This window comes from Anomaloglossus baeobatrachus, unplaced genomic scaffold, assembly GCF_048569485.1.
Source record: "Anomaloglossus baeobatrachus isolate aAnoBae1 unplaced genomic scaffold, aAnoBae1.hap1 Scaffold_588, whole genome shotgun sequence".
Taxonomy (NCBI): domain Eukaryota; kingdom Metazoa; phylum Chordata; class Amphibia; order Anura; family Aromobatidae; genus Anomaloglossus; species Anomaloglossus baeobatrachus.
Window position 1 is genome coordinate 72,961 of NW_027444951.1, and position 27,075 is coordinate 100,035.

The following is a 27,075-nucleotide window of genomic DNA, read 5'->3' on the forward strand; positions in this document are numbered from 1 at the left end:
TCGACTTCCACGATAAAGGGAAGTGCGGGATTCGGATGTACCAATATAGGCGCTGAGGTAAAACAGACCTTGAGACGATGGAAGGCTTCCTGGGCCTGGGCGGACCACACAAACTTCTGTCCTTTCTTGGTTAACAGAGTGATGGGACGAACGATTTCTGAAAAATTACGGATAAAACGTCGGTAAAAGTTGGCAAAACCGACAAAGCGTTGTACCTCTTTGATGTTTCCCGGTTCCGGCCAGTCTAGAATCGCTTGTATTTTGCCAGACTCCATGTTCAGTCCCTGAGGAGAGATGACATAACCTAAGAATTGTATCTGTGAGCAATGGAATTCGCATTTCTCCAGTTTGATGTACAGGTGGTTTTCCCTCAGCCGGGTAAGTACGGTCTTGACGTGCTCCTGGTGTTCCTGTAGGGAATCAGAAAAGATTAGGATATCGTCCAGATAAATCACCATGAATTGGTCCATGATATCCCTAAAAATATCGTTAACTAGATGTTGGAAAGCCGCGGGAGCGTTACAAAGTCCAAAAGGCATCACTAGGTACTCAAAATGTCCATACCGACATCGGAACGCGGTCTTCCACTCGTCTCCGGGACGTATGCGGAGTAGATTGTATGCCCCACGGAGGTCCAATTTGGTGAATATTTTTGACTGTTGGACCCTCTCCAATAGCTCAGGAATCAATGGTAACGGATACCGGTTCCGGATGGTTATTTTATTCAGTTCCCGGTAGTCAATACAGGGTCTTAGAGTCCCCTCTTTCTTTTTCACAAAAAAGATGGGTGCCCCTGCTGGTGAGGTAGACGGACGAATAAATCCCTTCGCCAGACTTTCATCAATGTAGTTTTTTAGTGCTTCTAGCTCAGGTGCCGCCAACGGGTAGACATGACCAAACGGGATCTCCGCCCCTGGGAGTAAGTCTATGGGGCAATCATACGGTCTATGCGGGGGAAGCCGATCGGCTTTTCTTTTGTCGCATATGTCCGCAAAGTCGTTATACACCGGGGGTAGAACAGGTACCTGTACAGTGCCCTCCGCATTCGGCGTTACTGGAACCGGAACAGTTGGACTAATGGTCGGAATACTCTGCGGTGGGAAGGATATTTCCTTAGTTTCCCAATCGATGACCGGATTTGTAGACCGTAGCCACGGAATACCTAAAATAATCGGAAAATGAGGAGAAGAAATTAGCATGAAAACAAGGGTCTCCTGCTGACCTGGCTTCATGACGCACTCTAGCGGTACGGTTTCCCGATCAACTGGTCCAGAGATTAACGGAGATCCGTCTACCGTCTCCATGGTAACCGGTGAGGCTCTTTGCTGAGTCCGGATACCGTGTTTCCTGGCAAAAGAGGAGTCCATGAAATTTCCCCCTGCCCCAGAATCTATCATTGCAGAGGTAGGTATTAGCTGTCCCTCCCACCGGATCTGAATGGGGAGCGAGCAATGGGTATATTTCCCTTCCGAGTCCTTCGGTGAGGTTGACATTACAGTCAAGGGAAATACCGCATCCAAGTGTCCACTTGCCTCAGAGATATCGGACTCTGCGTCCGTGTTGTCACACTCTGCCATGGCTGCCAATACCTTATTTGGGCGATTCGGACGTTTCGGGCAGTCGATCAAGAAATGGTCTGATTGACCGCAATAGAAACACAGACGCTCACGGAGCCGGTGTTCGCGACGTTCATTGGTCTCTCGCTTTTGCAGAGAGTCCACTTGCATAGGAACGTCCTCGGCCTCCCGTGGCGTCCTGAGAGCGGGTTCTCTGGAAGGAAATGCAAAGTTGTTTACACGGTTTACAGCTGCCCATTTTTCCTGTCTACGTTCCGTCAAGCGGGTATCAATACGCACACAGTGCTGGAGAAACAGTTCAAAATCCCCTGGAGATTCAGAACGAGCTAACTCGTCCTTGATGGTACCGGACAACCCCTTTCTGAAAACAGACAATAATGCATTGTTTCCCCAGTCGGTGTCTACCACTAACCTCTTGAACTCAGTGGCATATTCAACTACAGAACGCTTTCCCTGACGTAAGGAAAGGAGAGCCGATTCAGCGGTAGCACGGCGATTCGGATCATCAAACATCTGCGCCATTGCGGTCAGAAAATCATCTAGGTGATTTAAACGGATGTCCCGGTTCTCTATCATAGGATTAGCCCAAGCCAGTGCTTGTGAGGTTAATAACATAATTATACATAACACTTTGGACCGGTCAGAACGGTAATAATCAGCATGTACATCAAAAAACAGTATACATTGGTTCACAAATCCACGAAACTGACTACGGTCACCATTGAAACGGAATGGGGGTAACCTAGGCATACCGGCAGCTGATACGGACGTAGTGGGGCCGGCTTCCTGAGCCTCCACTCTGACTTGCAAGTCCTGTATAGCCGGACCCAGTACCTGGTGATCATGGCCCAGCTGTGCCTCCATATCTCTAAGTTTAGTCTGCACCACCTCCATCTCCTGCTGCAAGGAGTTAATCATAGAAAAGAGCTGATCTACTCCTCGTGTCTCAGTCATTGCCCCAGTGAAATCCTCTTGTGGCCTGAGTATAATGTAATACTATTGTATGTTTTGAGGATTTCGATAGCGTTAGGGCAATGACAGCCAGAGACGAGTTTGTGGTACAAGATGTTTATGATATGTAACCATGGTAGATACACAACGGAAATACACAGTATAACAAACACATGAAAATACCTTTCTGAAACGGAGCGAAGGGGATTCCCGGGGCCACGCACCAGACTCCCCCAGGGAGACCACCAGAGCGAACCCCTATACAGGGACTGTCCGGCAATCAACCCCGGAAGGCCTAAATGCGCCGCAGCCGGGACACAAGGGGCAAGCGGTAAAGTCCAGAAGTGTCCGTACGGGATGAAAGTCCAGAATGGTTATGAACCGGAAGAAACCGGGCAGACGTGCTGACCAAAGACGGCAGACGGAGTCCGGGCACAGTTTGAAGAAACCGGGTGTGGTCCAGAGTCGGTCGGTAGATTTTCAGGAGGATCCAAAGGTAATCAAGTAGCAGCAGCAGCAAAGCAGGAGCACACAGCAAGCAGTATACTCAGGCACTGGACTAGGCTTAGAGGCGGCCTTTTAAGCAGCTGGACAGGAAGTAGGGCAACAGAACATAAAACTCCATGTTAACCGAGGGCAAGCTCTTTCAAAAGAGGACTGGAAAACCCGGAAACCTGACAATGTGTGCATTCATGCACCACCCGGTACGCTACCCTTGCCAAATTGCTCACTCTAGATCCCCACACGATCCATGAAGCCGTTCCCCCGGTCACACCGCCTGCTGCCGGTTCCCACTCATCCCTGGGGGAGTTAGGCGAGTGGTATCGAGAGCTACATGTCGGCACTGATGATACCCCCATACACCACAAGGAAGGGGTATACCGGGTGGTACAGGAGTATGAGCGGGTTTTTAGCAAGCACCCTCTAGATTTTGGGCAGATTAAAGGGGTTCAACACCACATCCCTACCGGTACACACTCCCCTATTAAAGAGAGATACAGGCCTATTCCCCCTGCCCACTACCAATGCGCCAAAGACATGTTGAGGAACATGAAGGAGGCAGGGGTTATTAGGGACAGCTGTAGTCCCTGGGCCGCTCCGTTGGTGCTGGTTAAGAAGAAGGATGGCACCATGCGGATGTGTGTGGATTACCGGAAGATTAACCAGATAACGCATAAGGATGCTTACCCTCTGCCCCGCATCAAAGAGTCCCTGGCCTCGCTGAGAACCGCTAACTACTTCTCCACCCTTGACCTCACCAGCGGGTACTGGCAGGTGGCCGTGGCACCGGAAGACCGAGAGAAGACTGCCTATGGGACCGTTTTGCTGTACTTGGATGATGTGATTGTGTACTCACAGACGTATGAAGCCCACCTGGAGCACCTAGCCGAGGTGTTCGCGTCCCTTGCCAAGTATGGGATGAAGTTGAAGCCCTCAAAGTGTCATCTGCTGAAACCCAGAGTGCAGTACCTAGGACATGTGGTTGGTGCGGAAGGTGTCGCCCCCAACCCCGAGAAGATCACCGCCATCCAAGACTGGCCGAGACCGACCACAGTGAGGGAAGTGAGGCAGTTTCTGGGCCTGGTGGGATATTACCGTCGCTTCATTAAGGGGTACACAAAGATGGCTGCCCCCATGCAAGACCTCCTCGTAGGACAGACCAAGGGTGGTAGATCCCTAGTAGCCCCATTGGTGTGGGAAGAAAAGCATGAGGAATCCTTCCGCCAGCTGAGAACAGCCCTGACCGGAGAGGAAATCCTAGCGTACCCTGACTACAGCCGCCCATTCATCCTCTACACCGACGCCAGCAATGTGGGCTTGGGGGCTGTTCTATCCCAGGTCCAAGACAGAAGGGAAAAGGTAATAGCTTATGCTAGCCGAAAACTCCGACCGACTGAGAGGAACCCTGAGAACTACATCTCCTTCAAGCTTGAGCTCTTGGCACTGGTGTGGGCTATCACCGAGCGGTTCCGCCATTACCTGGCAGCAGCCAAGTTCACCGCGTACACAGACAATAACCTGCTGACCCATCTAGATACGGCCAAGCTGGGCGCGTTGGAGCAGCGGTGGGTGACCAGGTTAGCCAACTACGATTTCACCATCAAGTACCGGGCCGGCCGTACCAACGTCAATGCCAATGCACTCTCCCGGATGCCCCACCTGTCGGAAGAGGGGCCAGAGGATGATGACCTCGAAGAGATCGAGTTGCCTGCATTTCACCGGCCATTCACTGAGAAGGTGCACGTCTACCAACAACGGGTGAACCTGGATCCGCTGCCCCGACAGGACTGGCAGGAAGCTCAGGACCAGGCACCTGCTGTCCGCCTGGTCAAGACTCTAGTGGAACAGGGTTCTGCTGGGATAGACCCTGCTGCCCCTGCCGAAGCCCAACGTCTGTGGCAAGAATGGACCCGGCTATACCAACACCAGGGGAAGTTGTATCGCGAGCTGATTAATCCAAAGACTCACGAGAAGATCCGCCAGCTGGTGATTCCCCAGGCTAACGTGCCCACCGTCCTGCAAGCATACCATGATGGTGCAGTGCACTTCGGGTGGAAGAAGCTAGAGATGTTGTTAAGAGAGCAGTTCTATTGGAGTGGAATGCGGGAATCTGTGGAGGCCTGGTGCCGAGAATGTGGCCCTTGCGCATTGAGAAGGAAGGACGAGGCCAGCCAGAAGGCACCCCTACACCCGATCATTACACACCAACCGCTGGAGCTGGTTGCCCTTGACCATGTAAAGCTCACCCCCAGCCGAAGTGGGTACACCTACGCTCTGACCATCGTAGACCACTACTCGAGGTTCCTGGTGGTTGTCCCAGTTAAGGACTTAACCGGCCGCACCGCTGCTAAGGCTTTCCAGGCTTATTTCTGTTGACCGCATTGGTACCCGGAGAGGGTGCTTACCGACCAGGGTCCGGCCTTTGAAGCAGAGGTATTCCAGGAATTCTGCCAGTTGTACGGCTGCAAGAAAATCCGGACCACGCCTTACCACGCCCAAACCAATGGCATTTGTGAAAAGATGAACCACTTGGTCCTGGGCCTCCTCAAGACGTTACCACTGGAAGAGCGGAACCTGTGGCTGGAGAATCTACCTGACCTGGTCGATATGTACAACAACATCCCTTCCAGCTCTACGAAATGCACTCCAGCATACCTGATGAGAGCTCGTCCCGGCCGGCTACCAGTGGATCTGGAAATGGGCTTGGAAGCTTCAGAAGCACTCCTGTCGACAGCTGAATGGGACACTCGGCGGAGGACACAGTACCGACAGGTCCAGGAGTATGTTGAAAAGAACTTGTGCCGGAGTCGGGGACAACAGGAGCAGTGCTTCAACAAGAAGGCGCCTGCCGGTTCCTTCCAACCTGGGGATGTAGTGCTGAAGCGGAAAAGAAGGGCCCACAAGCTGGATGATCAATGGGAAAAAACCCCGTATGTAGTCCAGCCCACAGGATGGGAGAATGGGAAGGCCTACCAGATCAGCCGTGACCAGGGGGGGACTTTGGCCACGGTTTCCCGAGACCACCTGAAGAAGTGCCCACCAGCATTGAGAGTAGCGGATGAGGCTCCAGTTCCCAGTCCAGTGGAGAAGGAAAAAGAGGTAATCCACACCATGATGGGTGATTTTCCAGCAGACTGGCCTACACAGAACGGTGCGGTGATCCTTCCAGTGATACTGTTCCCACAACCCGTGGATGAAGAAATGATGGAAACGGTTAACCGCGAGCCAGTGCCCAGGGATGTACCTGTACCCAGCTCCCCTACGCCTCCGCCTGCCCCACATGATAGCAGGGAGGAGGAACTGACTGTTCCCTCTGCCCCACTGCCTGTCACCACTGACACCGGATCCCGAAGGTCCACTCGCCCCAACCTAGGTAGACCCCCACTTAGGTACAGGGAAACTACTCTTTAAAAGGGGGGGGCTTTATGTGTTGAGTGTACCAGTTTGAAAGTTTTAAATGATAAGTAAAGATGATCAACCAAAGAAGTTTACCTGATTGAACCGTGATTAAACCGGCCGTTGCCGGCAACTGTTGTCCCCGTAGGGACTGTGCAACCATTGCGTAAGGAACTGCTTACGGACAAGCCCGAGAACTTGCAGGGCAACCACAAACTTAGTGCAATGTAAATAAAAATGTTTGTTGGCTTGACACCGTTACCGCCTCCGGAGAGGCTGATTTGGGAGGATGGGCCTGGAGGAAAGGGATGGCCTAGGCCCGCCACTACCGTAACCGGTGGCGATCCTCCGGGGGTTCAGGGGTCCCCTTGGACGTGGGCCCCCTGAAAGAGACAGAACCCGCTCGGGCAACTTGGTGCTGGACTGGGGTCAAGGGGTGCTGCCCGCTTCTTAGGGGCAGCATCAGGGCCAGGTTGTTTGGGTGGGAGAAGAGCGGAAGCTGTACCGTTGTAAAATGTTTATGATGCTTTTACATGTTTTACCGTTTTATTCTTTTTCAGTTGTGAAAATAAAACCGGTGATGGACGGGCAGCCCGCGGACGGTCTGCATTTTACTATAGGGGAATGTGGCGCCCTGGACAAGCCAGGTCGTCACAGGTACTACACCAACACGCTCTACACTCCGGCTAGGCACACCGAAGCTAAACACAAATCCTAGTTGCCTTCCTCCAGGGGCTGATGTCCACACCAGGGGGTGGGCCAGGCGGTTGATCCCACCCACCGAGGAGTTCACAGTCCTGGAGGCGGGAAAAGGAGTCAGATTAGAGATCAGTTTTGGAGTTAGAGAAGTGAAGAGGAGAGGAGACTGACCGTGTCCGTGTGTGTGGCCCGGGCACTCAGCAAGGTTGGCAGACGGTGGTGACCTTCTGCAGGAGAGGCTGATTGGAGTGAACCGTACGGACCGGGGATGGGCGGTGGCCCGCCGGTACCAGATCGGGGAGTGAAGAGAAGCCAGCACCATCCGGCAGGGCCTACGGACCCCGACCAGGCTAGGAGTCGCCGTAAAACCGGTCAAATCCGTTAGCGACAGGAACCTCCAGGGTTTCCCAGCAGTCAAGACCCGATTGAAGGCAACAGCTCACACCATAGAGGGAAGCACAGTCACCGCCAAGGCTACAGTTCCCAGGGCCAGAGCCTGCGGGCAAAAGGGGCTCCCTCAGCATCCATCCAAGCTGGGGAGCGGGTTACCGGTGGGAAGCCCGCTAGATTTTGGGGGAATAAAAGGGGTCCACCACCACATCCCCACAGGTGCACACCCACCCATCAAAGAGAGCTATAAGCCAATACCACCTTCACATTGCCAGTGTACCAAGGACATGTTGAGCAACATGAAGGCGGCTGGGGTTATCCGTGACAGTTGTAGCCTTTGGGCAGCTCTGTTGATCCTGTTAAAAAAGAAGGACGGCACCATTCCCCGTATTGAGGAATCGCTAGCTGCATTGAGAACTGCAAATTATTTTTCTACCCTTGATCTCACTAGTCACTATTGGCAAGTGTCCGTTGCTGAGGCAGACCGGGAGAAGACCGCCTTCGCCACCCCTATGGGTCTCTGCGAGTTCAAAAGCATGCCCTTCGAGCTGTGCAATGCGCCAGGAACCTTCCAGAGGCTGATGGAATGCTGCTTGGGACAAGATTTTAGGGTGTATAAAAAGGGAGATTAGATCCCGTGATCCCAACGTATTGTTACACCTCTATAAATCACTTGTAAGGCTACATCTGGAATATGGGAACCAGTTTTGGGCTCCACATTTTAATAAGGACATTCAGAAGTTAGAGTCAGTTCAAAGGTGGGCAACTAGACTACTACAAGGAATGGAAGGCCTCCCATATGATGACAAGTTGAAAAAGTTATTAAGTGATTATTGGCTGCAATGGGGCTTTCTGGCTGGTGCCAGCCTCTCTTCTTAGCACACAGGAACCACAATCCCTACACCATGCTTCAATGGATTCTCTCATCCCAGCCCAGTAAAGCTACATATTTTACACAGTCATAAGCAGCCAAAAGGGATCTATTCTATTCAATTGCAAATGATCTAGATAAGACTGAGAATAAGATACTGCACGGGACATAGCAGAGTTGGTCAAGTTGAGTGGAGATGAGTTTGCTATTTGGCACAGCTTTTTGCATCAATAAAGCAAGTAAAAGGTGTGAAAGATAAAAAAAAGGGTGAAAGTGTGAAAAGTGAATTGGCCAAATTGAGGTGCATATAAAGTTTTTGCTTTCTTTCAATTCACTAATGGGGCTCATTTGAATCAGGTGAATTGAGTTCTGCTTTTGGAAACTGGGTTAAGAAGGGGTGCACCGGTCCTGGAGGTACTGCAATACCAGGTCAATGCGTGGAGTGGACAGAGCAAGATTTTTTCCATCTCCTTGTTCTAAAAATCCATTTAATATATGGTCCCCAGAGAGGGGACGTATCAGATATTAAACTGATAAGAACAGATTTAATTTTTTTTTTTTTCTGTTTATCAGTAGGACTTCAAAATAACAAAGGTGATCGCCTCCCGTTGCCTGGGAACCGTCCAGGCACAAGAGGGCTATGTGTCACCAGAAGGCGCACACACTTCCTCAAGGCCGGCAGACGTGCAATCCCAGGCACCTTCCAGTACCGACCAAGGTAGCGTCCTCCGAAACTACACTTGATCTTAGCCAAAAGGCCGAGAAGCTATAACCCGAATTGGTTACGGCCTTGAGTGGCACCCTGGCCTATACCGGACACATCTTAGGGAGAGGGAGACAAACCCACGCCTACAGAAGACATTTTGTCACCCAAGCCAACCCTTGAAAAGGCTGTTTTGCAGAGCAAAAACAAGAAGAATGGTGCTTTTTGCAGCCGCCGCCCACTGCAATGAATCTGAATAACTCCTCCTTTTGGACACAAGCACCTCCCCTCCCCCTTGCAGTCTTTCCAATTCATGATACAAAAAGACGGACGGACAGGACAGGACAGGACAGGCTGCCTGACTTTCCGTCACTGCCACCCTTTGCCATCCTTGCCCGTAGAAAGCCCTTTCATCATCCCCAAACCCTAATCTTTTCCCTTCCCTTCCCAGATGCGTCTCACTCCCTTTCATTAGGAAGTGAGCGCAGCCTTTTCTCCGTTCTGCACATGCGCGACGTTAAACACAAATGCGCAGGCGTGCGTTCCATTACCCTCACTGCATTCCACTCCCATACAGGAAGTGGGCGCAGCTATTACTACGGTCGCACATAAAAGAACCCACGGCCACCACTGCACATAGCTGACTCCACCACAGGACACCCACTTCTACACCAACACAGGTAAGACAGGATCGGCACCTCTATGCTCCTGTTACAATCAGGCTCAGTCACCATGTGATAACGCTCTCAACTCTTTAGTTGCAGGCTCCCCTTGCTTCACCTCCACTGGCTGTGCTGCCATTTCCTCTCCCACCTGGAAGGTATACTTTATTCCACTATTTTCCTGTTTCTCTCTTCCCCCTTTTCCCATAACCTACTTTTATCTGCATTTGTGGGGTATCTATATGCTATTTACATCATAGTTTTATTCATTAATATGGAAGGGAAGAGTGCCCATGAGAGTGTTGAACTGCGGAGAGCAAGAGATTAAGCTGCTCCGATTTGCCACCATTGATAAGCTGTTCTCAGTAGATACACATGCTATCCAAACAGCAGCATCCACCATTGCTTCAGCCCACCCATTCAGTGACAGCTCACCAAGTCAGCCAGAGGAGTGGTGTAAGGAATTACACGTAGGCACTGACTCCACACCTTCACATCACAAGAAGGGGGTCTACAGGCTAGTGCAAGAATACGAGCAAGTCTTCAGCAAACATCCGCTAGACTTTTGAAGAATAAAAGGGGTCAAACACTACATCCCCACAAGTGCACACCCACCCATCAAAGAGAGATATAAGCCAAAACTACCTGCACATTACCAGTGTACCAAGGACATGTTGAGCAACATGAAGGAGGCTGGGGTTATCCGTGACAGTTGTAGCCTCTGGGCAGCTCCGTTGGTCCTGTTAAAGAAGAAGGACAGCACCACTCCCCTGTATTGAGGAATAGCTAGCTGCATTGAGAACTGCAAATTATTTTTCTACCCTTGATCTCACTAGTCGCTATTGGCAAGTGTCCGTTGCTGAGGCAGACCGGGAGAAGACCGCCTTTGCCACCCCGATGGGTCTCTGCGAGTTCAAAAGCATGCCCTTCGAGCTGTGCAATTTGCCAGGAACCTTCCAGAGGCTGATGGAATGCTGCTTGGGACACCGAAACTTTGAAACGGTACTGCTATACCTTTATGATGTTATTGTTTATTCTAAAGCAAACAAGATTTTAGGGTGTATAAAAAGGGAGATTAGATCCGGTGATCCCAACGTATTGTTACCCCTCTATAAATCACTTGTAAGGCCACATCTGGAATATGGGGTAAAGTCCTGAGCAGGTTGATAACCATTGGTTTGAGCATGGTAGGGTGTAGTGCGCATCTTCCTGCATCGGTAAAAGCTGCAGAAGTCCTTGAAGATTTCCGCTTCAAAGGCTGTGCCTTGATCTGTGAGGACTCTCTCTGAGTAGCCATGAGGTCTGCATAAGTGTGCTTGGAAGACCTTCGCTGCAGTATGGGCCATTAGATCTTTGACTTGTACCACAACCATAAATCTCGAGTAGTTGTCTACCATCGTAAGTGCATACGTGAGCTCGCCTCGATATTCTGCAACAAAACTCCCTTTTTCGATTTCAGTTTCAGCAAACACTCCTCTTCCTGTAGAAAATATTTATCATTACCTAAGACAGTCATTCTAATGCATGACAATATTAAGGCAATTTAGTTAAAACTTGTTTTAACTCACCTTTAAGGGGATTGATGTATTTCATGGTCAATCCAGGTTTGTCAGTGATGGCACTGACATAATGTATGGCGTCTTTTTCGGGCGTTATCCTTTGCCTTTTCATTGTGAAAATCCAGTTGCCTATATCAAAGCAAATTCTACTACTTGTAAAGTATGCAGAAAATGAAATGTAGAACATATAACATCAACTGCTTAGGAACGCATCATAGGTTAGTACTTAAAAGGATATTGTCATGTTCTAGTCATAATGCAAGCTGGACATTTTTCATGTTACCCTGTAATCGCCGGCCTGTTCTAATGCTCACAAGCCAAGATATAGGCTCAGCTGCTAAGGCTTCCCTCTGCCTTCTGAATGAAACTTGAATATGTCTGGGTCACTGTGTATATAGCAGGTGCTCAGAAAAAATAAGAGTCAATTCAATAGAAATAGCTCTGGCACACTATAGTGATCAATAACGTAAGAAAAGAACTCTTGGAATGCTGAAAATTCTTTATTTGTGCAAAAGGATAATTCATCCAACGTTTCGACCTTGTTTTTAGGTCTTTATCAAGGATAAAGTTATCTAAGATCATAAAGGGTTACAAAACCATATAAACACGTAATTAGTACATAGTACAACATAACAGTACAATATATTGCTACTTGAGAGTACAATGGGTCAAATGACCATGATGCACATACAAAAAATTTTTCCAAAGCCATAGTGAAAACATTTGTACTGAGGAAAGAAAATTTCCACATGACCTATCTGGAGAAACATTCTGGATCAAACAACCAAAAATAGTCAAGCAGGTAAATACACACCTATATGGATAACAGGATGATATGTGTTCAATTGTATAGCGTCATTGCCATTAAGGTACAAATGGAAAACTTGCAATCCTATATAGTGAAGGAAATGAACACATATCATATCAAAGAACACAGGAACATGGGTGTGAGAAAAACCTCAATGTTTATACTTTGTTCTTTATAATGGTGTGAACATGTATATGTCTCAGTACCTTATGCACTTGAGAATTCTAGTGAGTAGATCATGAAAGCCTATTTCAGAACTGGAATCGGTAAATAATTGTAGGTGGAATCTAAATGAAAAGATGGTACAAGTGTTATCATGACTAGAGATGAGCGAACCGGTCGCGGTTCGGCTCGAGGTTGGTTCGCCGAACGGACCTCCCGTTCGAGTTCGGTTCGTCGAACGTTCGACGAACCGAACTCGAGCCAATAGGAAACAATGGCAGGCAATCACAAACACAGAAAAACACCTAGAAAACACCCTCAAAGGTGTCCTAAAGGTGACAAACAACTCAAACACATTGGAAAGTGACAAGGACATATACTCATGCGAAAACAAAACAGCTGGACAAGGAAAAAGAGGAGGACACACAGATATATGAGTATATGCAAGGAAACATCGATTCCATTAATGTGCAACTTGAGCCCTGCTCATTCTTGGCTTCCAATCTTGATAAATTGCCTGAGCTCGCCACGTACGTCTTGGGGATCTTGTCGTGTCCTGCAGCCAGCGTTCTCTCGGAACCTGTTTTCAGTGCTGCTGTGGGTCTGCTGGCAGATAAGCACACGTGTCTGTCCACTGACAATGTGGACATGGCTCTCAGAGGACTTTTCTTCCCCTGGGTCAGCCAGGGGACGGGAAAGGCACGCGTATTTTTGAGAGTGCTTCATGCAAAGCATCTTTTTCTTTTTCAAAAGGGAGCTCAACCGATGCCAGTCAAGTGGGGTGTGTGTGGCCCAGTGAGTGGAAACGAGGGAGACTGTGGTTGGAGTCCCCTCGCTGTGTCTCTAAAAGAACCAAGATGAACAAGTCATGGCTCTCAGAGGACTTTTCTTCCCCTGGGTCAGCCAGGGGACGGGAAAGGCACGCGCATTTTTGAGAGTGCTTCATGCAAAGCATCTTTTTCTTTTTCAAAAGGGAGCTCAACCGATGCCAGTCAAGTGGGGTGTGTGTGGCCCAGTGAGTGGAAACGAGGGAGACTGTGGTTGGAGTCCCCTCGCTGTGTCTCTAAAAGAACCAAGATGAACAAGTCATGGCTCTCAGAGGACTTTTCTTCCCCTGGGTCAGCCAGGGGACGGGAAAGGCACGCGTATTTTTGAGAGTGCTTCATGCAAAGCATCTTTTTCTTTTTCAAAAGGGAGCTCAACCGATGCCAGTCAAGTGGGGTGTGTGTGGCCCAGTGAGTGGAAACGAGGGAGACTGTGGTTGGAGTCCCCTCGCTGTGTCTCTAAAAGAACCAAGATGAACAAGTCATGGCTCTCAGAGGACTTTTCTTCCCCTGGGTCAGCCAGGGGACGGGAAAGGCACGCGTATTTTTGAGAGTGCTTCATGCAAAGCATCTTTTTCTTTTTCAAAAGGGAGCTCAACCGATGCCAGTCAAGTGGGGTGTGTGTGGCCCAGTGAGTGGCAACGAGGGAGACTGTGGTTGGAGTCCCCTCGCTGTGTCTCTAAAAGAACCAAGATGAACAAGTCATGGCTCTCAGAGGACTTTTCTTCCCCTGGGTCAGCCAGGGGACGGGAAAGGCACGCGTATTTTTGAGAGTGCTTCATGCAAAGCATCTTTTTCTTTTTCAAAAGGGAGCTCAACCGATGCCAGTCAAGTGGGGTGTGTGTGGCCCAGTGAGTGGAAACGAGGGAGACTGTGGTTGGAGTCCCCTCGCTGTGTCTCTAAAAGAACCAAGATGAACAAGTCATGGCTCTCAGAGGACTTTTCTTCCCCTGGGTCAGCCAGGGGACGGGAAAGGCACGCGTATTTTTGAGAGTGCTTCATGCAAAGCATCTTTTTCTTTTTCAAAAGGGAGCTCAACCGATGCCAGTCAAGTGGGGTGTGTGTGGCCCAGTGAGTGGCAACGAGGGAGACTGTGGTTGAAGTCCCCTCGCTGTGTCTCTAAAAGAACCAAGATGAACAAGTCATGGCTCTCAGAGGACTTTTCTTCCCCTGGGTCAGCCAGGGGACGGGAAAGGCACGCGTATTTTTGAGAGTGCTTCATGCAAAGCATCTTTTTCTTTTTCAAAAGGGAGCTCAACCGATGCCAGTCAAGTGGGGTGTGTGTGGCCCAGTGAGTGGCAACGAGGGAGACTGTGGTTGGAGTCCCCTCGCTGTGTCTCTAAAAGAACCAAGATGAACAAGTCATGGCTCTCAGAGGACTTTTCTTCCCCTGGGTCAGCCAGGGGACGGGAAAGGCACGCGTATTTTTGAGAGTGCTTCATGCAAAGCATCTTTTTCTTTTTCAAAAGGGAGCTCAACCGATGCCAGTCAAGTGGGGTGTGTGTGGCCCAGTGAGTGGCAACGAGGGAGACTGTGGTTGGAGTCCCCTCGCTGTGTCTCTAAAAGAACCAAGATGAACAAGTCATGGCTCTCAGAGGACTTTTCTTCCCCTGGGTCAGCCAGGGGACGGGAAAGGCACGCGTATTTTTGAGAGTGCTTCATGCAAAGCATCTTTTTCTTTTTCAAAAGGGAGCTCAACCGATGCCAGTCAAGTGGGGTGTGTGTGGCCCAGTGAGTGGCAACGAGGGAGACTGTGGTTGGAGTCCCCTCGCTGTGTCTCTAAAAGAACCAAGATGAACAAGTCATGGCTCTCAGAGGACTTTTCTTCCCCTGGGTCAGCCAGGGGACGGGAAAGGCACGCGTATTTTTGAGAGTGCTTCATGCAAAGCATCTTTTTCTTTTTCAAAAGGGAGCTCAACCGATGCCAGTCAAGTGGGGTGTGTGTGGCCCAGTGAGTGGCAACGAGGGAGACTGTGGTTGGAGTCCCCTCGCTGTGTCTCTAAAAGAACCAAGATGAACAAGTCATGGCTCTCAGAGGACTTTTCTTCCCCTGGGTCAGCCAGGGGACGGGAAAGGCACGCGTATTTTTGAGAGTGCTTCATGCAAAGCATCTTTTTCTTTTTCAAAAGGGAGCTCAACCGATGCCAGTCAAGTGGGGTGTGTGTGGCCCAGTGAGTGGCAACGAGGGAGACTGTGGTTGGAGTCCCCTCGCTGTGTCTCTAAAAGAACCAAGATGAACAAGTCATGGCTCTCAGAGGACTTTTCTTCCCCTGGGTCAGCCAGGGGACGGGAAAGGCACGCGTATTTTTGAGAGTGCTTCATGCAAAGCATCTTTTTCTTTTTCAAAAGGGAGCTCAACCGATGCCAGTCAAGTGGGGTGTGTGTGGCCCAGTGAGTGGCAACGAGGGAGACTGTGGTTGGAGTCCCCTCGCTGTGTCTCTAAAAGAACCAAGATGAACAAGTCATGGCTCTCAGAGGACTTTTCTTCCCCTGGGTCAGCCAGGGGACGGGAAAGGCACGCGTATTTTTGAGAGTGCTTCATGCAAAGCATCTTTTTCTTTTTCAAAAGGGAGCTCAACCGATGCCAGTCAAGTGGGGTGTGTGTGGCCCAGTGAGTGGAAACGAGGGAGACTGTGGTTGGAGTCCCCTCGCTGTGTCTCTAAAAGAACCAAGATGAACAAGTCATGGCTCTCAGAGGACTTTTCTTCCCCTGGGTCAGCCAGGGGACGGGAAAGGCACGCGTATTTTTGAGAGTGCTTCATGCAAAGCATCTTTTTCTTTTTCAAAAGGGAGCTCAACCGATGCCAGTCAAGTGGGGTGTGTGTGGCCCAGTGAGTGGAAACGAGGGAGACTGTGGTTGGAGTCCCCTCGCTGTGTCTCTAAAAGAACCAAGATGAACAAGTCATGGCTCTCAGAGGACTTTTCTTCCCCTGGGTCAGCCAGGGGACGGGAAAGGCACGCGTATTTTTGAGAGTGCTTCATGCAAAGCATCTTTTTCTTTTTCAAAAGGGAGCTCAACCGATGCCAGTCAAGTGGGGTGTGTGTGGCCCAGTGAGTGGCAACGAGGGAGACTGTGGTTGGAGTCCCCTCGCTGTGTCTCTAAAAGAACCAAGATGAACAAGTCATGGCTCTCAGAGGACTTTTCTTCCCCTGGGTCAGCCAGGGGACGGGAAAGGCACGCGTATTTTTGAGAGTGCTTCATGCAAAGCATCTTTTTCTTTTTCAAAAGGGAGCTCAACCGATGCCAGTCAAGTGGGGTGTGTGTGGCCCAGTGAGTGGCAACGAGGGAGACTGTGGTTGGAGTCCCCTCGCTGTGTCTCTAAAAGAACCAAGATGAACAAGTCATGGCTCTCAGAGGACTTTTCTTCCCCTGGGTCAGCCAGGGGACGGGAAAGGCACGCGTATTTTTGAGAGTGCTTCATGCAAAGCATCTTTTTCTTTTTCAAAAGGGAGCTCAACCGATGCCAGTCAAGTGGGGTGTGTGTGGCCCAGTGAGTGGCAACGAGGGAGACTGTGGTTGGAGTCCCCTCGCTGTGTCTCTAAAAGAACCAAGATGAACAAGTCATGGCTCTCAGAGGACTTTTCTTCCCCTGGGTCAGCCAGGGGACGGGAAAGGCACGCGTATTTTTGAGAGTGCTTCATGCAAAGCATCTTTTTCTTTTTCAAAAGGGAGCTCAACCGATGCCAGTCAAGTGGGGTGTGTGTGGCCCAGTGAGTGGCAACGAGGGAGACTGTGGTTGGAGTCCCCTCGCTGTGTTATACATGCTTTTAGAAGGGCATGACATGGCTTGGAGGTTGACTTTCATAAAATGCAAACTGTTGGCTACCAAAATGCTGCCTTTCCAACAACTGTGGTTATAGGCAATGAGGAACATACTGATGAAGATGAGACGCAGATACCCGATTAGGATGACAACTTAAATATTCGGTCAGGGCAAGAAGAGGCTCGGTCTGAGGGGGAGGGTAGTGCAAACACAACAATTGATGATGAAGTTCTAGATCCCACCTACTGTCAACCCCCAGTCAGGCACTCGAGGAGGTCAACAGAGGCGGTGGAGGAGGATGCAACCGACGACGAAATTACCTTGCGCCTTCCTGGACAGAGTCGGAGCACTGGTAGCACGTCTACAACTGCATCCTCAGCCACCACTCTGCCTATGAGCATTATTCGGGGTGCATCAACAGGTCGCATGGCCTCTAAGCCTTGCCTAGCCTGTTCCTTTTTTGACATAGAAAAAGATCGCCCAAATCATGTGATATGTAAAATTTGTCATGATTCTCTTAGTAGAGGTCAAAACCTCAGCAGTTTGACAACTTCTTCCATGAATCGTCACATGAATAAATATCATAGGTCCCGGTGGGAAGCTCACTGTGCTGCAATGCGGCCTAGCGGAGCGAACCATCCACCGCCCGCCCCTTCCAGTGCATCCGCGCGCTCTTCATCTTCTAGGACTGTGGGGACAGCTGTCACACCTGTTTTTCCACGCAAAACTTCCACCACTGTAACCGCAACAGGCAGTTTGCTTGGTAGGTCGTCAGTTGGTTTGGAAGGGGAAACAAGTGAGTGTGTACAGCTCTCTCAGACATCGATAGCACCTACGTTGGATGAAGGCAACATCATGTCTCCGCCTGCACTTTCCTCACAAACCTGCATTTTTCCAGGGACACCCTACTCAACACCGTCTACACACAGCAGCCAGATCTCTGTCCCTCAGATGTGGTCAAATAAAAGGCCACTTCCTCCGACCCATGACAAAGCTAAGAGGTTGACTCTATCCCTCTGTAAGCTGTTGGCTACCGAAATGCTGCCTTTCCGCCTAGTGGACACACAGGATTTTAGAGACCTTATGTCTGTCGCTGTGCCCCAGTACCAGATGCCTAGTCGCCACTACTTCTCTAAGAAAGGTGTGCCCGCGCTACACCAGCATGTCGCACACAACATCACCGCTTCCTTGAGAAACTCTGTGTGTGAACGGGTGCATTTCACCACCGATACTTGGACCAGTAAGCATGGACAGGGACGTTACATGTCGCTGACTGGGCACTCGGTAACTATGTTGATAGATGGTGAAGGGTCTGCTGCACAAGTCTTGCCGTCCCCACGACTTGTGTGTCAATCCTCTGTCTGTCCAAGTTCCGCCACTGCTTCTGCATCCTCCACCTCATCTGGGTCCTCCACCTCCGCCCCAAGCCTGCCTGGTCAGGCCACCAGCGTTCTCACTGCGCAGAAGGAATCACGCACCCCTCATTACTATGCTGGCAGCAGAGCGCAACGGCATCAGGCGGTCTTTAGCTTGACATGTCTTGGGAATAAGAGTCACACAGCTGAGGAGTTGTGGTCAGCTCTGCGGTCCGAGTTTAATAAATGGTTGTCTCCACTCAACCTGCAGCCTGGTAAGGCCGTGTGCGACAATGCTGCAAACCTGGGTGCGGCCCTTCGCCTGGGCAAGGTGACACACGTGCCTTGTATGGCTCACGTGTTGAACCTTGTTGTCCAGCAATTTTTAACACACTATCCCGGCCTAGATGGCCTTCTGACCAGGGCACGTAAACTGTCTGCAGTGCTCACTTCCGCCGTTCAACCGCCGCAGCTGAGCGACTTGCATCGCTCCAGAAGTCTTTCGGCCAGCCGGTTCATCGCCTGAAATGCGATGTGGCGACACGCTGGAATTCAACTCTCCACATGTTACAGCGACTGTGGCAGCACCGGCGAGCCCTGGTGCAATACGTCATGATGGGCCAACGAGATGCAGAAGTGGGGTAGATCACCCTGATGGAGTGATCTCAGATCAAGGACCTATGCACCGTTCTGCACAGTTTCGACATGGCGACGAATATGTTTAGCGCTGACAATGCCATTATCAGCATGACGATTACAGTCATTTACATGCTGGAGCACACGCTAAACACTATTCGGAGTCAGGGGGTGGGACAACAGGAAGGGGAGGAACTACAGGAGGATTCATATGCGCAAGACACAACAACATCACCAAGGTCCAGACGTTCATCATCACCAACGCGGCAGGCATGGGACCATGGGGGACAGGGATCAACAAGGGCGCATGGTAGCAGGCGAGATGTTGAGGAAGGTGCAGGAGGACATGAAGATATGGAGGACGAACTGTCCATGGACATGGAAGACTCAGCGGATGAGGGAGACCTTGGTCAAAATTCAGTTGAAAGAGGTTGGGGGGAGATGTCAGAGGAAGAAAGAACGGTTAGCACCTCTATGCCACAAACACAGCGTGGACTTGGTCCGCATGGCTGCGCAAGACACATGAGTGCCTTCTTGTTGCACTACCTCCAACATGACCCTCGGATTGTCAAAATTAGAAGTGATGATGACTACTGGCTTGCCACACTATTAGATCCCCGGGACAAGTCCAAATTTTGTGACATAATTCCACCCATAGAAAGGGACGCACGTATGCTGGAGTATCAGCATAAGCTGTTACTCGATCTTAGCTCGGCTTTTACACCAAACAACCGTGCAGGTGAAGGGAGTGATTCTCCCAGTTGTAACTTGACAAACATGGGACGGCATCGTCATCTTCAACAGTCTACCCGTACCAGTAGGACCGTATCTGGTGCTGGTAACAGCAATTTTATGGAATATTTTCATAATTTTTTTAGACCCTCCTTTGCAAGGCCACCAGAGACAACAAGTCTGACACATAGTCAACGGATGGAGAGGATGATACAGGAGTATCTCGAAATGAACATCGATGCAATGACTTTGCAAATGGAGCCTTGCTCCTTTTGGGCTTCAAATCTAGAAAAATTGACAGAGCTCTCCAGTTACGCCTTGGAGATTTTGTCGTGTGCAGCTGCCAGCGTTGTCTCTGAACGTGTCTTCTTCAGTGCTGCTGGGTGTGTGCTGACAGATAAGCGCACGCGTCTGTCCAGTGACAATGTGGACACACTGACGTTCATCAAAATGAACAAGTCATGGATCCAGAAGGAATTTACTACCCCTGTGTCATCCTGGGGAGAGTAAATGCTTGTGGATTTGGAATGTGCTTGATGCAAATCAAAACATCCTGTTTGCAACTAGGGCACAAGTGCTGCCACTGATGGGGTGTCTGTGTGCCCAATGTTGGGAAAAAAGGTAGACTCCGCTTGGAGTAACCCTTGCTTGATGTGTTTTTTAAAAATGATACAAGATGAACAGATCTGAAGGCAAGATGAAGGCAACATCATGTCTCCGCCTGCACTTTTCTCACAAACCTGCATTTTTCCAGGGACACCCTACTCAACACCGTCTACAGACAGCAGCCAGATCTCTTTCCCTCAGATGTGGTCAAATAAAAGGCCACTTACTGCGACCCATGACAAAGCTAAGTGGTTGACTCTATCCCTCTGTAAGCTGTTGGCTACCGAAATGCTGCCTTTACGCGTAGTGGACACACAGGATTTTACAGACCTTATGTCTGTCGCTGTGCCCCAGTACCACATGCCCAATCACCACTGCTTCTCCAAGAAAAGCATGCCCGCGCTACACCAGCATGTCGCACACAACATCACCACTTCCTTGAGAAAATCTGTGTGCGACAGGGTGCATTTCAACACAGATACTTGGACCAGTAAGCATAGACAGGGTCATTACATGTCACTGACTGGGCACTGGCAAACTATGGTGAGAGATGGAGAAGGGTCTGCTGTACAAGTCTTGCCGTCCCCACGAGTTGTTTCAATCCTTGTTCTGTATGTAGAAGTTAATACACTGCTTCTGCCTCTTCAACCTCGTGTGGGTCCTCTACCTTGGCGCAAACCCTGTGTGGTCAGGCCACCCTTCCTTGCAACTGCGCACAAGGACTACCACACACCTCCTTACTATGCTGGCAGCAGAGCTCAATGCCATCAGGCGGTCAAAGCTTTACTTTGAAATGTATGGGAAATGTGAGTCACACCGCTATTACAGAGAATAGTAGTCAGGCAGGGTCAAAACATTAATTGAGGAACAGGAACAGAATGGGACGGCCAGGAAAGAATCAGAAAACAAGCAGAGTTGAAATGCGTATCGGCCAACAAGGTACATAAACAGCAAGCAGGAAAAGTAGTCAGGTAACAAGCACACAAAATCATAAAACTGAACTGGGGGTAAAATTAACCAGAGGTTCATAGCTATGTCTGGCAGTGGTCTGCAGACAGGATGGGCATAAAAAAGGGTGTGGTGTCTTCCCATTGGTTGTAGCTGAATGATGGTATTTCATCTGTGAGATACCCACCAGCTACATTCAGCCAGAGATTCTGCATCTGTCAAGGTAATGCAGCCCAGTGGGTGAGCATAACCTGCGTCCACCTGCGCCGCTGGCATCGACTACTCTCACATCATCAGCACTATTCATGAAAGGAACACGTTGTCACCTGGCAACCGGAGTACAAATTGACGGAGCGGACTACGTTGGTGACTTAACAGCCGTGTGCGGCAATGATGCAAACCTGGCTGCGGGCCATCCTCAGGGCAATGTGACACACGTGCCTTTTAGGGCTCACGTGTTGAACCGAATTCGCCAGCAATTTTTAAAACACCATCACGGCCTACATGGCCTTGTGCAGTGGGCACGCTCGCTATGTGCTCACTTCCATCGTGCGCACACAGCAGCTCAACAACTTTCATCACTCCGGAAGTCTTAGGGTCTGGCAGTTAAACGCCGTAAATGCGATGTTTCGACACGCAGGAATTGGAATCTGCACATGTTGCAGCGTGTGTGGCAGCACCGCAGAGCCCTGCTGAAATACGGTAAGACATATAGCCTGGGATAACTTGATCCAGAGGTGGTGCAGATCACGCTGCTGGAGTGGTGTCAGATCAAGGACCTATGCACCCTGCTACACAGTTTTGAAATGTCGACGAAGATGTTTAGCACTGGCAATGTCATTCTCAGCGTGACAATTCTGGTCATCTACATGATGGAGCACACTGTAATTATTATTCTGAGTCAGGTGTTGGGACAAGAGGAAGGGGAGGAAGTACAGGAGGAGTCATATGCGGAAGGGATAACAAGATCTACGAGGTCCAGATGGTCAGCGGCACCTATGCGGCATTCATGGTGAGGGAGAGGGATTAACAAGGGCGCATAGTATCAGCAAAAAGTGTTGATGAAAGTGCAGGAGCCCATGAAGAAATGGAGGACGAACTGGCGATGGGCATGGAAGACTCAGCAGATGAGTGAGAGCTTGCTCACATTTCGGTTGTGCGAGGTTGTGGGTAGAGGGCAGAGGAAGGATGCACGATTCTCACCTCTCTGCCACCAACACACCAAGGACTTGGTCCTCCTGGATGCACAAGACACATGAGCGCCTTCTTGCTGCACTACCTACATGACCCTCGGATTGTATGAATTTGAACTAATCCTGAATACTGGGTTGCCACACTGTTAGATCCCCGGTACAAGACAAAATTTGGCGAACTAATTCCTGCCATAGAAATAGACGCACGTATACAGGAGTATCTGCAGAATGTGGTACGCAATCTTAGATCTACTTGTCCACTAAACACCAGTGCTGCACAGAGTGAATCTCAACGCTTTGTCATGGATAGGAGGAAATGGTCTTTTACTTGTCCACATCGGAGGGACCGAGGGATGGCTGCTGTGCTGAGATGGCGTTGAGTACGGTGTCCCTGCACAGTTGCACTTTTGGTCATATCCCAAAATGAGTTGAAAAAGGACAGATGCTGTTGGAAAGGGGAACAGGTGTGTTGGAAAGGGGAAAAAAGTTTTGGTCCGTGGATTTGGTGGTTAAGCAACTGTAACATTTGCTGAAGAAACAACATCTGTTACAGTGGGACTGGCAGATTTGGATAAAGTGGTATATAATCTGTGACCGCTATATAACGAAAATTAATAAGAAAAGAAAGAGAAAGGTATATATCCCCATCACCAGTCAGTGTCCACCGTGCTCCCAGTTGGAAAAGGAGAGGTTGGCAACTTGAAGGTTTGGTGGAGGATACAGAGCTGTGTGGCTATGAAACTAATAGTAGCCTGAACCGAGTTAGACGCCATTCGATCTGGAGACTGTGAGCCCTGTTAGCGTCACAGGGTCCACATGCCCACCCAGCCCAGGAACTCCCTGTTAACAACACAGGGGCCATTGAGTACGCTGACCGTGTGCGTAGGGGCCACACCTGTGGACAGCAGGCGCATCAGCAGCAGCAGGCCTGTTAATGCCACTGGGCTGCACAAGCAGGACTGTTAGGACAGGAGCTGGTCTTAACCGTTCTGCGTTACCAACTGTGGTGGTGGCCTGCATCCACCACCCGATCCCTGCCTACCTCTGGCCTAAAGCCGCAATGGGTTCAACACATGGAGGTGTGCTCTTTCGGAGCATAATAGAAGACTGCGCACCTCCTGGTTGGCTCCAGCCCCTTTTATAACCTGGGTCCGCCCCAAACCAGGGTGAACCACAATGCACCTCCTGGAGACAAAAGTAGAGTGACACGTCATGAGTGGCATAACTAGCGTCCTATTTGGAAACGCAACTTCAATGATGACCTCATGGCTGCCATGACCCAAACACCTCACCAGTCATCGTCTGAGCATCAATAATGCGGTGACAAGTCATAGGTGTGGGCCTCTGCAAGCCATTTGGGAGGACACCTGATGCCCTGTGGTCTATATGGGACCCCCACATCAGGGCCAGGGCCAAAGAGTTCATTACCGGACCTAGTCTCTGATGCAGGAAGTGCCTGAGCATGCTCAGTAGCATGAAATACAGTCTCTGAAAAAAGACTATCAGCTTTAGCATGGTGTCTATGCCCAAAACAGGACTTAGACCCGGCACGGAATGCAAGCACCTGTGCAAAGAGGCTTTTCACACTTAGTGTGGGAGCATGCGCTGTATCCCGAAATGAAAACTTAGCGTCAGGAATGGCACAGTCAGGCTGAGCATACTCACTAGGCGAAACACTGTAATTATGCTGCAGCTGGGGTACATCGGCACACGCATGCGCACTAGCTGCCTCTCCACACTTAGACGTGGAGGGGAAATTTGTCTTGGAGATGCTGTCTATGAAAAGAAGGAAAAGCTAAAGGAAGCCTGACTTTCTATCCCTCCGAATTATGAAATGCAGCAATGAATTCCATGAGTTTGCTATAACATTAGCGTAGCAAAATGTGCATGAGGGTGTGATGTAGAGGTGCTAGAAATAGCTTGTCACCAGTGGGGCACTAATGGAATACAACAGCCAGTTCTATGATGCCACAAAATGGCAGTATTTTGTGCTATCATTATAGCTTATTAAAAACAGAGCACGAGGTTGTCATGCAGAGGTGCTGCACATAGATTTGCAGTAGTGTGAATTGACAAAAGTACAATAGCCACGTTTAGGATACAACTAGGTACAGTGAGTGTTTGCTAGTAAAATTGCTTAGTTTAAAAAAGTTGTAGTGTGCAATGCAGGCAGACGTGCTATGCAAATGTCTTTGCACTAGTGGGACTATAGCAAAGTCCAATAGCCACGTATAGGATGCCACTAGGTACACTGAGTGTGTGCTAGTATAATGGCTTCGTTATAATTTGTTGGAGTGTGCAACGCAGGCAGATGCGCTCTGCAAATATCTTGGCACTAGTGGGACTATAGCAAAGTCCAATAGCCACGTATAGGATGCCACTAGGTACACTGTGTGTTTGCTAGTATAATGGATGAGTTTAAAAAAGATAGAGTGTGCAATGCAGGCAGACGTGCTGCAAATAACGTTCCAATACTGTGAATTGACAAAAGTACAATAGCCACGTTTAGGATACAACTAGGTACAGTGAGTGTTTGCTAGTATAATGGCTTCGTTATAATTAGTTGGAGTGTGCAACGCAGGCAGATGCGCTCTGCAAATGTCTTGGCACTAGTGGGACTATAGCAAAGTCCAATAGCCACGTATAGGATGCCACTAGGTACACTGACTGTTTGGTAGTATAATGGCTGAGTTTAAAAAAGTTAGAGTGTGCAATGCAGGCAGACGTGCTGCAAATAACGTTCCAATACTGTGAATTGACAAAAGTACAATAGCCACGTTTAGGATGCCACTAGGTACACTGACTGTTTGCTAGTATAATGGCTGAGTTTAAAAAAGTTAGAGTGTGCAATGCAGGCAGACGTGCTGCAAATAACGTTCCAATACTGTGAATTGACAAAAGTACAATAGCCACGTATAGGATGCCACTAGGTACACTGACTGTTTGCTAGTATAATGGCTGAGTTTAAAAAAGTTAGAGTGTGCAATGCAGGCAGACGTGCTGCAAATAACGTTCCAATACTGTGAATTGACAAAAGTACAATAGCCACGTTTAGGATGCCACTAGGTACACTGACTGTTTGCTAGTATAATGGCTGAGTTTAAAAAAGTTAGAGTGTGCAATGCAGGCAGACGTGCTGCAAATAACGTTCCAATACTGTGAATTGACAAAAGTACAATAGCCACGTTTAGGATGCCACTAGGTACACTGACTGTTTGGTAGTATAATGGCTGAGTTTAAAAAAGTTAGAGTGTGCAATGCAGGCAGACGTGCTGCAAATAACGTTCCAATACTGTGAATTGACAAAAGTACAATAGCCACGTTTAGGATACAACTAGGTACAGTGAGTGTTTGCTAGTATAATGGCTGAGTTTAAAAAAGTTAGAGTGTGCAATGCAGGCAGACGTGCTGCAAATAACGTTCCAATACTGTGAATTGACAAAAGTACAATAGCCACGTTTAGGATGCCACTAGGTACAGTGAGTGTTTGCTAGTATAATGGCTGAGTTTAAAAAAGTTAGAGTGTGCAATGCAGGCAGACGTGCTGCAAATAACGTTCCAATACAGTGAATTGACAAAAGTACAATAGCCACGTTTAGGATGCCACTAGGTACACTGACTGTTTGCTAGTATAATGGCTGAGTTTAAAAAAGTTAGAGTGTGCAATGCAGGCAGACGTGCTGCAAATAACGTTCCAATACTGTGAATTGACAAAAGTACAATAGCCACGTTTAGGATGCCACTAGGTACACTGACTGTTTGGTAGTATAATGGCTGAGTTTAAAAAAGTTAGAGTGTGCAATGCAGGCAGACGTGCTGCAAATAACGTTCCAATACTGTGAATTGACAAAAGTATAATAGCCACGTTTAGGATGCCACTAGGTACACTGACTGTTTGGTAGTATAATGGCTGAGTTTAAAAAAGTTAGAGTGTGCAATGCAGGCAGACGTGCTGCAAATAACGTTCCAATACTGTGAATTGACAAAAGTACAATAGCCACGTTTAGGATACAACTAGGTACAGTGAGTGTTTGCTAGTATAATGGCTGAGTTTAAAAAAGTTAGAGTGTGCAATGCAGGCAGACGTGCTGCAAATAACGTTCCAATACTGTGAATTGACAAAAGTACAATAGCCACGTTTAGGATACAACTAGGTACAGTGAGTGTTTGCTAGTATAACGGCTGAGTTTAAAAAAGTTAGAGTGTGCAATGCAGGCAGACGTGCTGCAAATAACGTTCCAATACTGTGAATTGACAAAAGTACAATAGCCACGTTTAGGATGCCACTAGGTACAGTGAGTGTTTGCTAGTATAATGGCTGAGTTTAAAAAAGTTAGAGTGTGCAATGCAGGCAGACGTGCTGCAAATAACGTTCTAATACTGTGAATTGACAAAAGTACAATAGCCACGTTTAGGATGCCACTAGGTACAGTGAGTGTTTGCTAGTATAATGGCTGAGTTTAAAAAAGTTAGAGTGTGCAATGCAGGCAGACGTGCTGCAAATAACGTTCCAATACTGTGAATTGACAAAAGTACAATAGCCACGTTTAGGATGCCACTAGGTACACTGACTGTTTGCTAGTATAATGGCTGAGTTTAAAAAACTTGGAGTGTGCAATGCAGGCAGATGTGCTCTGCAAATGTCTTGGCACTAGTGGGACTATAGCAAAGTCCAATAGCCACGTATAGGATGCCACTAGGTACACTGAGTGTGTGCTAGTATAATGGCTTCGTTATA

At 49.0% G+C, this 27,075-nt stretch overlaps 1 pseudogene; it reads right to left on the reverse strand.

Annotated features, from left to right (window-relative positions):
• Positions 1 to 8,777: 8,777 nt before the first annotated feature.
• On the reverse strand, positions 8,778 to 8,984 carry LOC142285040 (U2 spliceosomal RNA; annotated as a pseudogene).
• Between the last annotated feature and the right edge of the window lie 18,091 nt (positions 8,985 to 27,075).